Below are 11,183 nucleotides of genomic sequence, written 5' to 3'. Positions count from 1 at the left end.
GAGAAGCTTGCACCAGTCCATAAATGGATCGCTGGAGCTTGCACACTTTGTTAGCTCCCTTTGGATCGACAAAACCTTCCGGTTGCATCATATACAACTCTTCTTCCAGAAATCCATTCAGGAATGCAGTTTTGACATCCATCTGCCAAATTTCATAATCATAAAATGCGGCAATTGCTAACATGATTCGGACAGACTTAAGCATCGCTACGGGTGAGAAGGTCTCATCGTAGTCAACCCCTTGAACTTGTCGAAAACCTTTTGCGACAAGTCGAGCTTTGTAGACAGTAACATTACCATCAGCGTCAGTCTTCTTCTTGAAGATCCATTTATTCTCAATTGCTTGCCGATCATCAGGCAAGTCAACCAAAGTCCATACTTTGTTCTCATACATGGATCCCATCTCAGATTTCATGGCTTCAAGCCACTTTGCGGAATCTGGGCTCACCATCGCTTCTTCATAGTTCGTAGGTTCATCATGATCTAGTAGCATGATTTCCAGAACTGGATTACCGTACCATTCTGGTGCGGATCTCACTCTGGTTGATCTACGAGGTTCAGTAGCATCTTGTTCTGAAGTTTCATGATCATGATCATTAACTTCCTCACTTATTGGTGTAGGTGTCGCGGAAACAGTTTTCTGTGATGTACTACTTTCCAACAAGGGAGCAGGTATAGTTACCTCGTCAAGTTCTACTTTCCTCCCACTCACTTCTTTCGAGAGAAACTCCTTCTCTAGAAAGGATCCATTCTTAGCAACGAATGTCTTGCCTTCGGATCTGTGATAGAAGGTGTACCCAACAGTCTCCTTTGGGTATCCTATGAAGACACATTTCTCCGATTTGGGTTCGAGCTTATCAGGTTGAAGCTTTTTCACATAAGCATCGCAGCCCCAAACTTTAAGAAACGACAACTTTGGTTTCTTGCCAAACCACAGTTCATAAGGCGTCGTCTCAACAGATTTTGATGGTGCCCTATTTAACGTGAATGCAGCCGTCTCTAGAGCGTATCCCCAAAACGATAGCGGTAAATCAGTAAGAGACATCATAGATCGCACCATATCTAGTAAAGTACGATTACGACGTTCGGACACACCATTACGCTGTGGTGTTCCGGGTGCCGTGAGTTGCGAAACTATTCCACAATTTTTCAAATGTACACCAAACTCGTAACTCAAATATTCTCCTCCATGATCAGATCGTAGAAACTTTATTTTCTTGTTACGATGATTTTCAACTTCACTCTGAAATTCTTTGAACTTTTCAAATGTTTCAGACTTGTGTTTCATTAAGTAGATGTACCCATATCTGCTTAAGTCATCTGTGAAGGTGAGAAAATAACGATATCCGCCACGAGCCTCAATATTCATCGGACCACATACATCGGTATGTATGATTTCCAACAAATCTGTTGCTCTCTCCATAGTACCGGAGAACGGTGTTTTAGTCATCTTGCCCATGAGGCACGGTTCGCAAGTACCAAGTGATTCATAATCAAGTGGTTCCAAAAGTCCATCAGTATGGAGTTTCTTCATGCGCTTTACACCGATATGACCTAAACGACAGTGCCACAAGTAAGTTGCACTTTCATTATCAACTCTGCATCTTTTGGCTTCAACATTATGAATATGTGTATCACTACTGTCGAGATTCATCAAAAATAGACCACTCTTCAAAGGTGCATGACCATAAAAGATATTACTCATATAAATAGAACAACCATTATTCTCTGATTTAAATGAATAACTGTCTCGCATCAAACAAGATCCAGATATAATGTTCATGCTCAACGCTGGCACCAAATAACAATTATTTAGGTCTAATCCCGAAGGTAGATGTAGAGGTAGCGTGCCGACCGTGATCACATCGACTTTGGAACCGTTTCCCACACGCATCGTCACCTCGTCCTTTGCCAGTGTCCGCTTATTCTGTAGTCCCTGTTTCGAGTTGCAAATATTAGCAACAGAACCAGTATCAAATACCCAGGTGCTACTGCGAGCTCTAGTAAGGTACACATCAATAACATGTATATCACATATACCTTTGTTCACCTTGCCATCCTTCTTATCCGCCAAATACAAGGAAATAAATAATAACTTTATTATTGCCTCTAGGGCATATTTCCTTCACCCAACACCTGATTGCATAACCGGAAAGGTTTGGGAGTTTCATAGGTGGGAATTCTCGTAGCTCTAGTTCTTCTTCCACGGATATTGGTTTGAGATTGGGATTTCTTACCGATTATTCGTTGTTGATCCGTACCTTGTTGATTTATTTATCTACCCTCATTCTACGTGGCTTCGCAATTTATGGATATGTGACCATTTCAAGAGAAATACATTCGTTCATTTTGTTCGAATGTGAAGACTTTATGTTGCAATTTTCATTCCGTTGGATTCAGCTTCATTTGTCTATCAATGTGCTAATGGATGTCAACCTCTTCAGGATGGCTCCTCCAACGCGCACGACTCCGAATCCTGATCCGCCACCACCTCCACCTCCTCCGGAGGCATGGCAAGTTGTGATGGCTGCAACCAATGCAAACACACAGTTGATCATGCAAATCCTCCAAGAGCGCAATCAAGGCAGTCAAGGGAATCAAGGCAACAATCAGAATCATTTTGCTACACTGAACCAGTTCCTTGCTAATGGTCCAAAGACGTTCAGCAATTGTGTTGAGGCATCCAATGCTGACGATTGGCTTGTGGATCTGTGTAAGCATTTTGAGTGCAGCAACGTCAGGCCTGAAGATTTCGTCAAGTTCGCTTCTTTCCAACTCAAAGATCAAGCTGCAGAATGGTTCCAGCAGTACAAGGATTCCAGAGGTGGACGTGTGATCACTTGGGATGATTTCCGTCAAGATTTCTGAGCTCATCACATCCCTCAAAGTGTGGTTGAAAGTAAGCGTCAGGAATTCCGCAACTTGAAGCAAGGCTCTTTGTCTGTCTATGACTACAACAAGTTGTTCCAGAAGCTCGCCCGCTTTGCCAAGCAGGACGTGCCTGATGAGAAGAGCATGATATACCAGTTCAGGGGTGGTCTTAGAGAAGAAATTCAGCTCGCTCTTGTCCTCTTTGAGCCGTTGAGATACGATGAGTTCTACAACATGGCACTGAAGCAAGAGGCTGCTCAGTTGAGGTGTGATGCTTCCAAGAAGCGAGTCAGAGATGCTACTCCTTCTTCCTCTACTCAAGTGGCCAAGCAGCAGAAGTATTGGCTTCCTCCTCCTTCGTTCCGTCAGCCGTATCAGCAGAAGAGCAAAGGTGGCAGTGGTTCTTCCCACCCACCCAACCCTGGCTTTCAGAACAAGTCTTCATCTCAACCTCCAAGATCGAGTGCTCCGTACCACCGTCCGCTCTCAGAGGTCACGTGCAACAAGTGCCAAGAAAAGGGTCACTATGCCAACAAGTGTTTCAACCAGAGGCGTCTTCCTCCTCCCCCTCCTGTCAGATCGGCAAGTACAGCTGTGGTCAAGCATAACCCCAAGCACGCCAAGGTTAATTTGATGAATGCAGCTCAGGCAGAGGATTCGTCAGATGTCATCATGGGTAACCTTCCTATTAATGATATTCCTGCAAGAGTTCTTTTTGACACCGGTGCTTCGCATTGTTTCATTTCGAGACCGTTTACATCTAGGCATGAATTGGTTTCACAAGTTTTGACTAGCCCTTTAGCAGTTGTCTCTCCTGGTAAACGCATGCATGCTAACTCCATCGTTCCGGATGTTACTATCACTTTGGGTGACTACAAGTTTCTGGCTTCTCCAACGGTTCTTGGTGACTCGGATATTGATCTTATTCTCGGAATGGATTGGCTTTCTAAGCACAAGGCTCAGCTTGATTATGCAGCCAGGCAGATTCAATTGACTCATTCGTCTGAGGATGTTATTGTCTTTGCCACTCGTGATGATACCATCCATTTGTTTTCTCTCAATGAGAAGGGTGAACTGGATGCTATCTCGCAAATTCCAGTCGTTTGCGAATATCAAGACGTCTTTTCAGAAGAGCTCCCAGGAATGCCTCCGCACCGGCCCGTTGAATTCGTCATTGATCTTGAGCCCGGTACGAAACCTGTGTGCAAACGTCCTTACAAGCTCGGACCTGAAGAGTTGAAGGAGTTGAAGAAACAACTCGATGAGCAAGAGAGAATGGGTCTCATCCAGCCTAGTTCTCCGTGGGGTTGTGGTGTTCTTTTTGTGAAGAAGAAGGATGGATCGGACCGACTTTGTGTTGATTACCGTCCATTGAACAAGAAGACCATCAAGAACAAATACCCACTTCCCAACATCAATGAGCTGTTCGAACAACTCAAAGGTGCTCAAGTATTCTCCAAGGTTGATCTCCGTATGGGTTATCATCAGATTCGAATCCGTGAGCAAGATATTCCCAAGACGGCTTTCAGGACAAGCTTTGGTTCATATGAATACACTGTCATGTCTTTTGGTCTCGTCAACGCTCCTCCGACGTTCTCTCGCGTGATGAACTTCATCTTCAACGCCTACACCAATGACTTCGTTTTGGTCTATCTCGACGACATTCTGGTTTTCTCCAAGAACAAGGAAGATCATGCCAAACACTTGCGTTTGGTGCTTGATAAGATCAGGGAACATCAATTCTACGCCAAGTTCTCTAAGTGTGAATTTTGGCTCGATGAGGTTCTTTACCTTGGTCATATCATCTCTGCCAAGGGCATTGCCGTGAATCCTGAGAAGGTGTCTGCAATTGTGAATTGGGAACCTCCTCAGAACGTGAAGCAACTCCGCAGTTTCCTCGGTCTCGCAAGCTATTGCCGAAGATTCGTTGAAAACTTTTCTAAGATCGCTAAGCCCCTCTCAAATCTTCTTCAGAAGCACGTCAAGTACGTTTGGTCTCCGGAGTGTGATATTGCTTTCAACACTCTGAAAGAGAAATTGATCACTGCTCCAGTTCTGACTCCGCCTGATGAATCCAAACCGTACGAGGTCTTTTGTGATGCCTCTCTCCAAGGTCTTGGCGCAGTGTTGATGCAAGAGAAGAAAGTTGTTGCTTATACCTCTCGCCAGTTGAAGCCTAATGAGAAGAACTACCCCACTCATGATCTCGAGTTGGCGGCAGTTGTGCATGCTCTGTTGACTTGGAGACATCTTCTATTGGGAAGAAAAGTGGACATTTTCACTGACCACAAGAGTCTCAAGTACATCTTCACTCAGCCTAATCTCAACCTCAGGCAAACTTGATGGGTCGAAATGATTCAAGAGTATAATCCGAGTATTGAGTATACTCCGGGCAAGGCCAATGTGATTGCTGACGCATTGAGCAGGAAAGCTTATTGCAACAGTCTGATTCTTAAGCCTTATCAACCCGAGCTTTGTGAAGCTTTCCGCAAACTTAATCTGCAAGTTGTTCCTCAAGGTTTCCTCGCCAACCTTCAAGTCTCTCCTACCTTGGAAGACCAGATTCGTCAAGCCCATCTTCTTGATGCTATGGTGAAAAAGGTGAATATTGGGATTGCCAAGAGTCAACCCAAGTACAAGTGCTACCGCCTTGATGACAAGGATACTCTCTTCTTCAAGGATCGAATTGTTGTACCCAAAGGTGACCTCCGTAAAGTGATCATGAACGAGGCTCATAATTCTCTCCTCTCCATCCACCCTGGGAGTACGAAGATGTATCAGGACCTCAAGCAAGCTTATTGGTGGACTCGAATGAAGCGCGAGATCGCTCAATTCGTGAATGAATGTGATGTCTGCAGAAGAGTGAAGGCAGAACATCAAAGGCCAGCTGGTCTCCTCCAACCTCTTGCCATTCCAGAATGGAAGTTTGACCACATTGAAATGGACTTCGTGACTGGGTTTCCAAAGTCCAAGTGTGGCAATGACGCTATATTCGTTGTCATCGACAAACTCACTAAAGTGGCTCATTTTCTGCCTATCAAAGAGTCGATCACTGCAGCTCAATTGGCGGAACTCTATACCTCTCGAATTGTCTCTCTGCACGGTATTCCTCAAGTGATATCTTCAGACCGTGGCAGCATCTTTACCTCCAAGTTTTGGGATTCTTTTCAGAAGGCCATGGGCACCAACATCCGTTTCAGCACTGCTTTCCATCCACAAACAAGTGGTCAAGTCGAATTGTGTCAACCAGATTCTTGAAGATATGCTCAGGGCTTGTGTGATCTCCTTCGGCATGAAGTGGGAGGATTGTCTTCCTTATGCTGAATTCTCCTACAACAATAGTTTTCAAGCAAGTTCGGGCAAGGCCCCATTTGAAATTCTATATGGCAGGAAGTGCCGTACCCCTCTCAACTGGTCTGAAACCGGTGAACGTCAACTGCTGGGTAATGACTTAATCACAGAGGCAGAAGAAATGTGCAAAGTCATTCGTGATAACCTCAAAGCAGCCCAATCCCGCCAGAAGAGCTACTATGATAGTAAGCACCGTGATTTGGCTTTCGAGATCGGAGATCATGTTTACCTCCGCGTCTCTCCTATAAAAGGGACTCGTCGCTTCGGTATCAAAGGGAAGCTTGCCCCCAGATACGTGGGACCTTTCAAGATTGTCAGCAAGAGAGGCGACCTCGCCTATCAACTCGAGCTTCCTTCAAACTTTGCAAATGTTCATGATGTGTTCCATGTCTCTCAGCTTCAAAAGTGCTTCAAGACTCCTGACCGCACAGTCAACTTCGAGGACATTGAACTCCAAGAAGATCTCTCTTATCGTGAGCACCCAGTTGCTATTCTTGAAGAGACTGAACGTAAGACTCGCAACAAGTCAATCAAATTTCTCAAAGTCAAGTGGTCACACCATTCCGACCGTGAAGCTACCTGGGAACGCGAGGATCACCTCCGTTCTGAGTACCCGGCGTTCTTTCAGTCCTAGATCTCAGGACGAGATCCTTTCGTAGTGGTGGAGTGTTGTAACACCCCGGATATAACTTTCTCAATTTGTACTCCAACTCTTGCCGTTTCCGGCGTTAAGTTATATTTATTTTCTCGGGTTCGGGTTTTTGTCTCCGTGTGTTGTTGTCGTTGTCATGCATCTCATATCATGTCATCATGTGCATTGCATTTGCATGCGTGTTCATCTCATGCATTCGAGCATTTTCCCCATTGTCCGTTTTGCATTCCGGCGCTTCGTTCTCCTCCGGTGGTCATTTCTAGCTTTCCTTCGTGTGTGGGGATTAAACATTTCCGGATTGGACCGAGACTTGCCAAGTGGCCTTGGTTTACTACCGGTAGACCGCCTGTCAAGTTTCGTATCATTTGGACTTCGTTTGATACTCCAACGGTTAACCGAGTGACCGAAAAGGCCTCGTGTGTGTTGCAGCCCAACACCCCTCCAATTTGGCCCAAAACCCACCAAACTCTGCTCCATCACCTAGAGCGTTCGATCACGATTGCGTGGCCGAAAACCGCACCTCATTTGGACTCTCCTAGCTCCCTCTATGCCTATATATACACCCCCCATTCCAAATTTACGGATCCTTTCTCCCCTAACCCTAAAAAAAATCATCTCCGCGCGCCGGACACGTCCGTCCGCGCGCCGGACACCGCCGCCGTCCTCTCCCGCGCTGCCACGTGGCACCCGCCACCTCGCCGCCGCCGCGGGCCGGGGAGCCCGGAGCCGGCCCCCGCGGCCCGATCCGATCCGCCGCCGCCCGGCTCCCTCTCCCGCCTGCCCGCGCCGCCTCCCGCCTGCCCGCGCCGCTCCCCGGCCGCCCCGCCGCCGTGCGCCATCTTCGGTGGCCCCGCGCCGCCCTACGCCATCGCCGGCGGCCGCCTCTCGCCTCCGCCGCGCTCCGCCACTCCGGCCGCCGCCACCACCGCTCCGGCCACCCCGCTCCTCCTCGGCCGCCCCGGTCTTCTTCCTCTCCGGCGACGCTCCGTGAAGCTCCGGCCGTCTACAGTAAATCCGGCCGTCCTCGTAATCCGTGCCAGATCCAGATCTGAGATTCGGGTTGACTTTTTCCCTCCGAACCCTAATTATTTTGCTATCTTTGACCTGCTATATCTCTGCATCCGTAGCTCCGATTCATGCATATAGCATATCAAAATGTTCGTCTCTGAGAGTACATCATTTCATTCCATTGCATCATTTTCATTTGAGTTCATCTTGATGCCCGAAATGCTGTTAGAAGAGGGCTTCATGAGTTAATTGTCAGATCTGCTACTCCATCTTAGACATTTGTCATTTTTGCCATGATTGTTGTGTGCATGATATGCCCATGAGTTCTACATATGTTTTGTTAAGGGTTTTGTCATCTTTCCAGAGGTGCAACCCATGAATTTTTGTGATGTGTGTGGTGACTAGTGCAAGCTTGCAAAGTGAGGCACCCGGTAAATCTGTTTTCAGGGACTTAGTAATTTCACTAAGTCCTGGGATTGTTTAGTTCATGATGCCATATGTTCATGCTGTTTCCTAGTGATCCGTGCCTCTTTTGAGGATGATCAGTAAAGGAGTTTTGTTAATATTGTAGTGCTCTATCCATCCATGCCTTTGTTTGCAATCATGGAGCACCCTAGCTTGAGTCAATCGAGCTCTACTTTTGCTTCATTGTGAATCTGGGCAGATTGTCAACTCGTTTGCAATTTTGCCGGTGATGTTGTAGTTGATCCGTGCATGCTATGCTATTGTTCTTGGCATGTCTAGATTGCATTTTTGTGCCTTCTTAGTGGATGTATGCTTGTCTTGCCAAGAATTGCACCGTAGTGAGTGCATCAAGCTCGTTAACATGCCTTCGTGAGTTATGTTTCAGCATGTGTGAGTTTTCACTAAGTCTGAAAACTGATTATGTTTTAGCTATGTTCGTGTACTTGTTAGTATATTTTCCGTTCCCTTTTGGCTCAAGGTCACTAAGGGACTTTTGTTAAGATTGTTGAGTAGCTCCATGCCATGTTCTTCTTTGTCATAATCAGGTCCTGTAGCATGTTGTTTCGTTGCTACAAAGAGGGCTATATGATCTGAAATTTCAGACAAGTGCTAATTTCACCAAGTCTGAGATCTGTTTTCCATTTGCGTTTTTGCCATGCTTGTTTGAACCTGTTAATGGATGAATTGGCCGTAGCTCAGTGCTAGACTTTTGTTAAGCATCTTGAATGCTTCCCTGCCATGTATTTTGATGCCATGTTTGAGAGCTGTAGCATGTTCATCTCATTGCATTTAGATGCCTACTTGCTGTAAATCGCAGACCGGTGCCAATTTTGAATCGCTTGCCATTTCCAAACCGTAACTCCGATTCCGGTGATCTTTATATCGTTTTCAAGCGATTTCATCTCATCTTTCTAGTGGCACACTTGGTTTTCCAAGTTGTGGCCAGGTTCATGCATTTCCTGTCATATCTTGCATTTTGCATCCCGCATCGCATCCCGCATAGCATACCATCATTGCATCTTATTGTTTGAGCTTGCACGTGGTTGATTGTATCCTTGTTGCTTGTTTGTCTTGTTTGGGTAGAGCCGGGAGACGAGTTCGCTAACGAGGAGCCCGTTGAGTTTGCTTTTGAGGATCCAGTCAACTCTGACAGCTTTGCAGGCAAGATGATCATACCCTCGAAATCACTACTATCTTTGCTATGCTAGTTTGCTCGCTCTTTGCTATGCCAATGCTACGATGCCTACCATTTGCTTGTCAGCCTCCCAATTGCCATGTCAAACCTCTAACCCACCATGTCCTAGCAAACCGTTGATTGGCTATGTTACCGCTTTTGCTCAGCCCCTCTTATAGCGTTGCTAGTTGCAGGTGAAGATTGGAGGCGTTCCTTGTTGGGACATTTATTTACTTGTTGGGATATCATTATATTGCTATGTTATCTTAATGCATCTATATACTTGGTAAAGGGTGGAAGGCTCGGCCTCTCGCCTAGTGTTTTTGTTCCACTCTTGCCGCCCTAGTTTCCGTCATATCGGTGTTATGTTCCCGGATTTTTGCGTTCCTTACGCGGTTGGGTTATAATGGGAACCCCTTGATAGTTCGCCTTGATTAAAGCTTTTCCAGCAATGCCCAACCTTGGTTTTACCATTTGCCACCTAGCCTCTTTTTCCCTTGGGTTTCCGGAGCCCGAGGATCATCTTATTTTAAACCCCCCCCCAGGCCAGTGCTCCTCTGAGTGTTGGTCCACCTGTCAGCTGCCGGTGGCCACCAGGGGCAACTCTGGGCTGGCCTACCCGTACCTAGGACAATCTGAGTGTGCCCTGAGAAAGAGATATGTGCAGCTCCTATCGGGATTTGTCGGCACATTCGGGCGGTGTTGCTGGTCTTGTTTTAACTTGTCGAAATGTCTTGTTGTACCGGGATACCGAGTCTGATCGGAACGTCTCGGGTGGAGGTCTATTCCTTCGTTGACCGTGAGAGCTTGTCATGGGCTAAGTTGGGACTCCCCTGCAGGGATTGAACTTTCGAAAGCCGTGCCCGCGGTTATGGGCAGATGGGAGTTTGTTAATGTCTGGTTGTAGATAACTTAAACCTTAATTTAATTAAAATGAATCAACCAAGTGTGTTACCGTGATGGCCCCTTCTCGGCGGGGTCCGGGAAGTGGACACGGTGTTGGAGTAATGTTTGCCGTAGGATTTCCCTCTTTAGTTATGCGTTCGCGCTTTGCCTTCTCTTCTCGCTCTCATTTGCGCCTAAGTTAGCCACCATACATGCTAGTCGCTTGCTGCAGCTCCACATATATTTGCCTTACCCCTTCCTATAAGCTTAAATAGTCTTGATCGTGAGGGTGCGAGATTGCTGAGTCCCTGTGGCTCACAGATTACTATTACACCAGATGCAGGTCCAGGTGATTCCGCTCCAGGTGACGCGTACGAGCTCAAGTGGGAGTTCGACGAGGACTCTCAACGTTACTATGTGTCCTTTCCTGATGATCAGTAGTGGTGCCCAGTTGGGGGTGATCGGGACCGTGTCGCATGTTGGGTTTTCTTCTATTTTGGCGCCGTAGTCGGGCCATGAGTGTTTGCATGATGTATGCTATTTATGTACTTTGATTGACGTGGCGAGTGTAAGCCAACTATGTTTCTCCCCTTTTATTATCTATATTACATGGGATGTTGTGATGATTGCCTAACTTGCGACATTGCTTTCAATGCGGTTATATCTCTAAGTTGTGCCTCGACACGTGGGAGCTATAGCCGCATCGAGGGCGTTACACCTGGGTGTATCCATCTTGGTATGCACCCCTTCGGCCAGCAGGAACAGTCCCATGGCGAA

This window comes from Triticum urartu, chromosome 2A, assembly GCF_056163025.1.
Source record: "Triticum urartu cultivar PI428250 chromosome 2A, HENAU_Tu73, whole genome shotgun sequence".
NCBI lineage: Eukaryota > Viridiplantae > Streptophyta > Magnoliopsida > Poales > Poaceae > Triticum > Triticum urartu.
The sequence above is the reverse complement of the archived record's forward strand: the minus strand, read 5'-3'. Positions refer to the sequence as shown.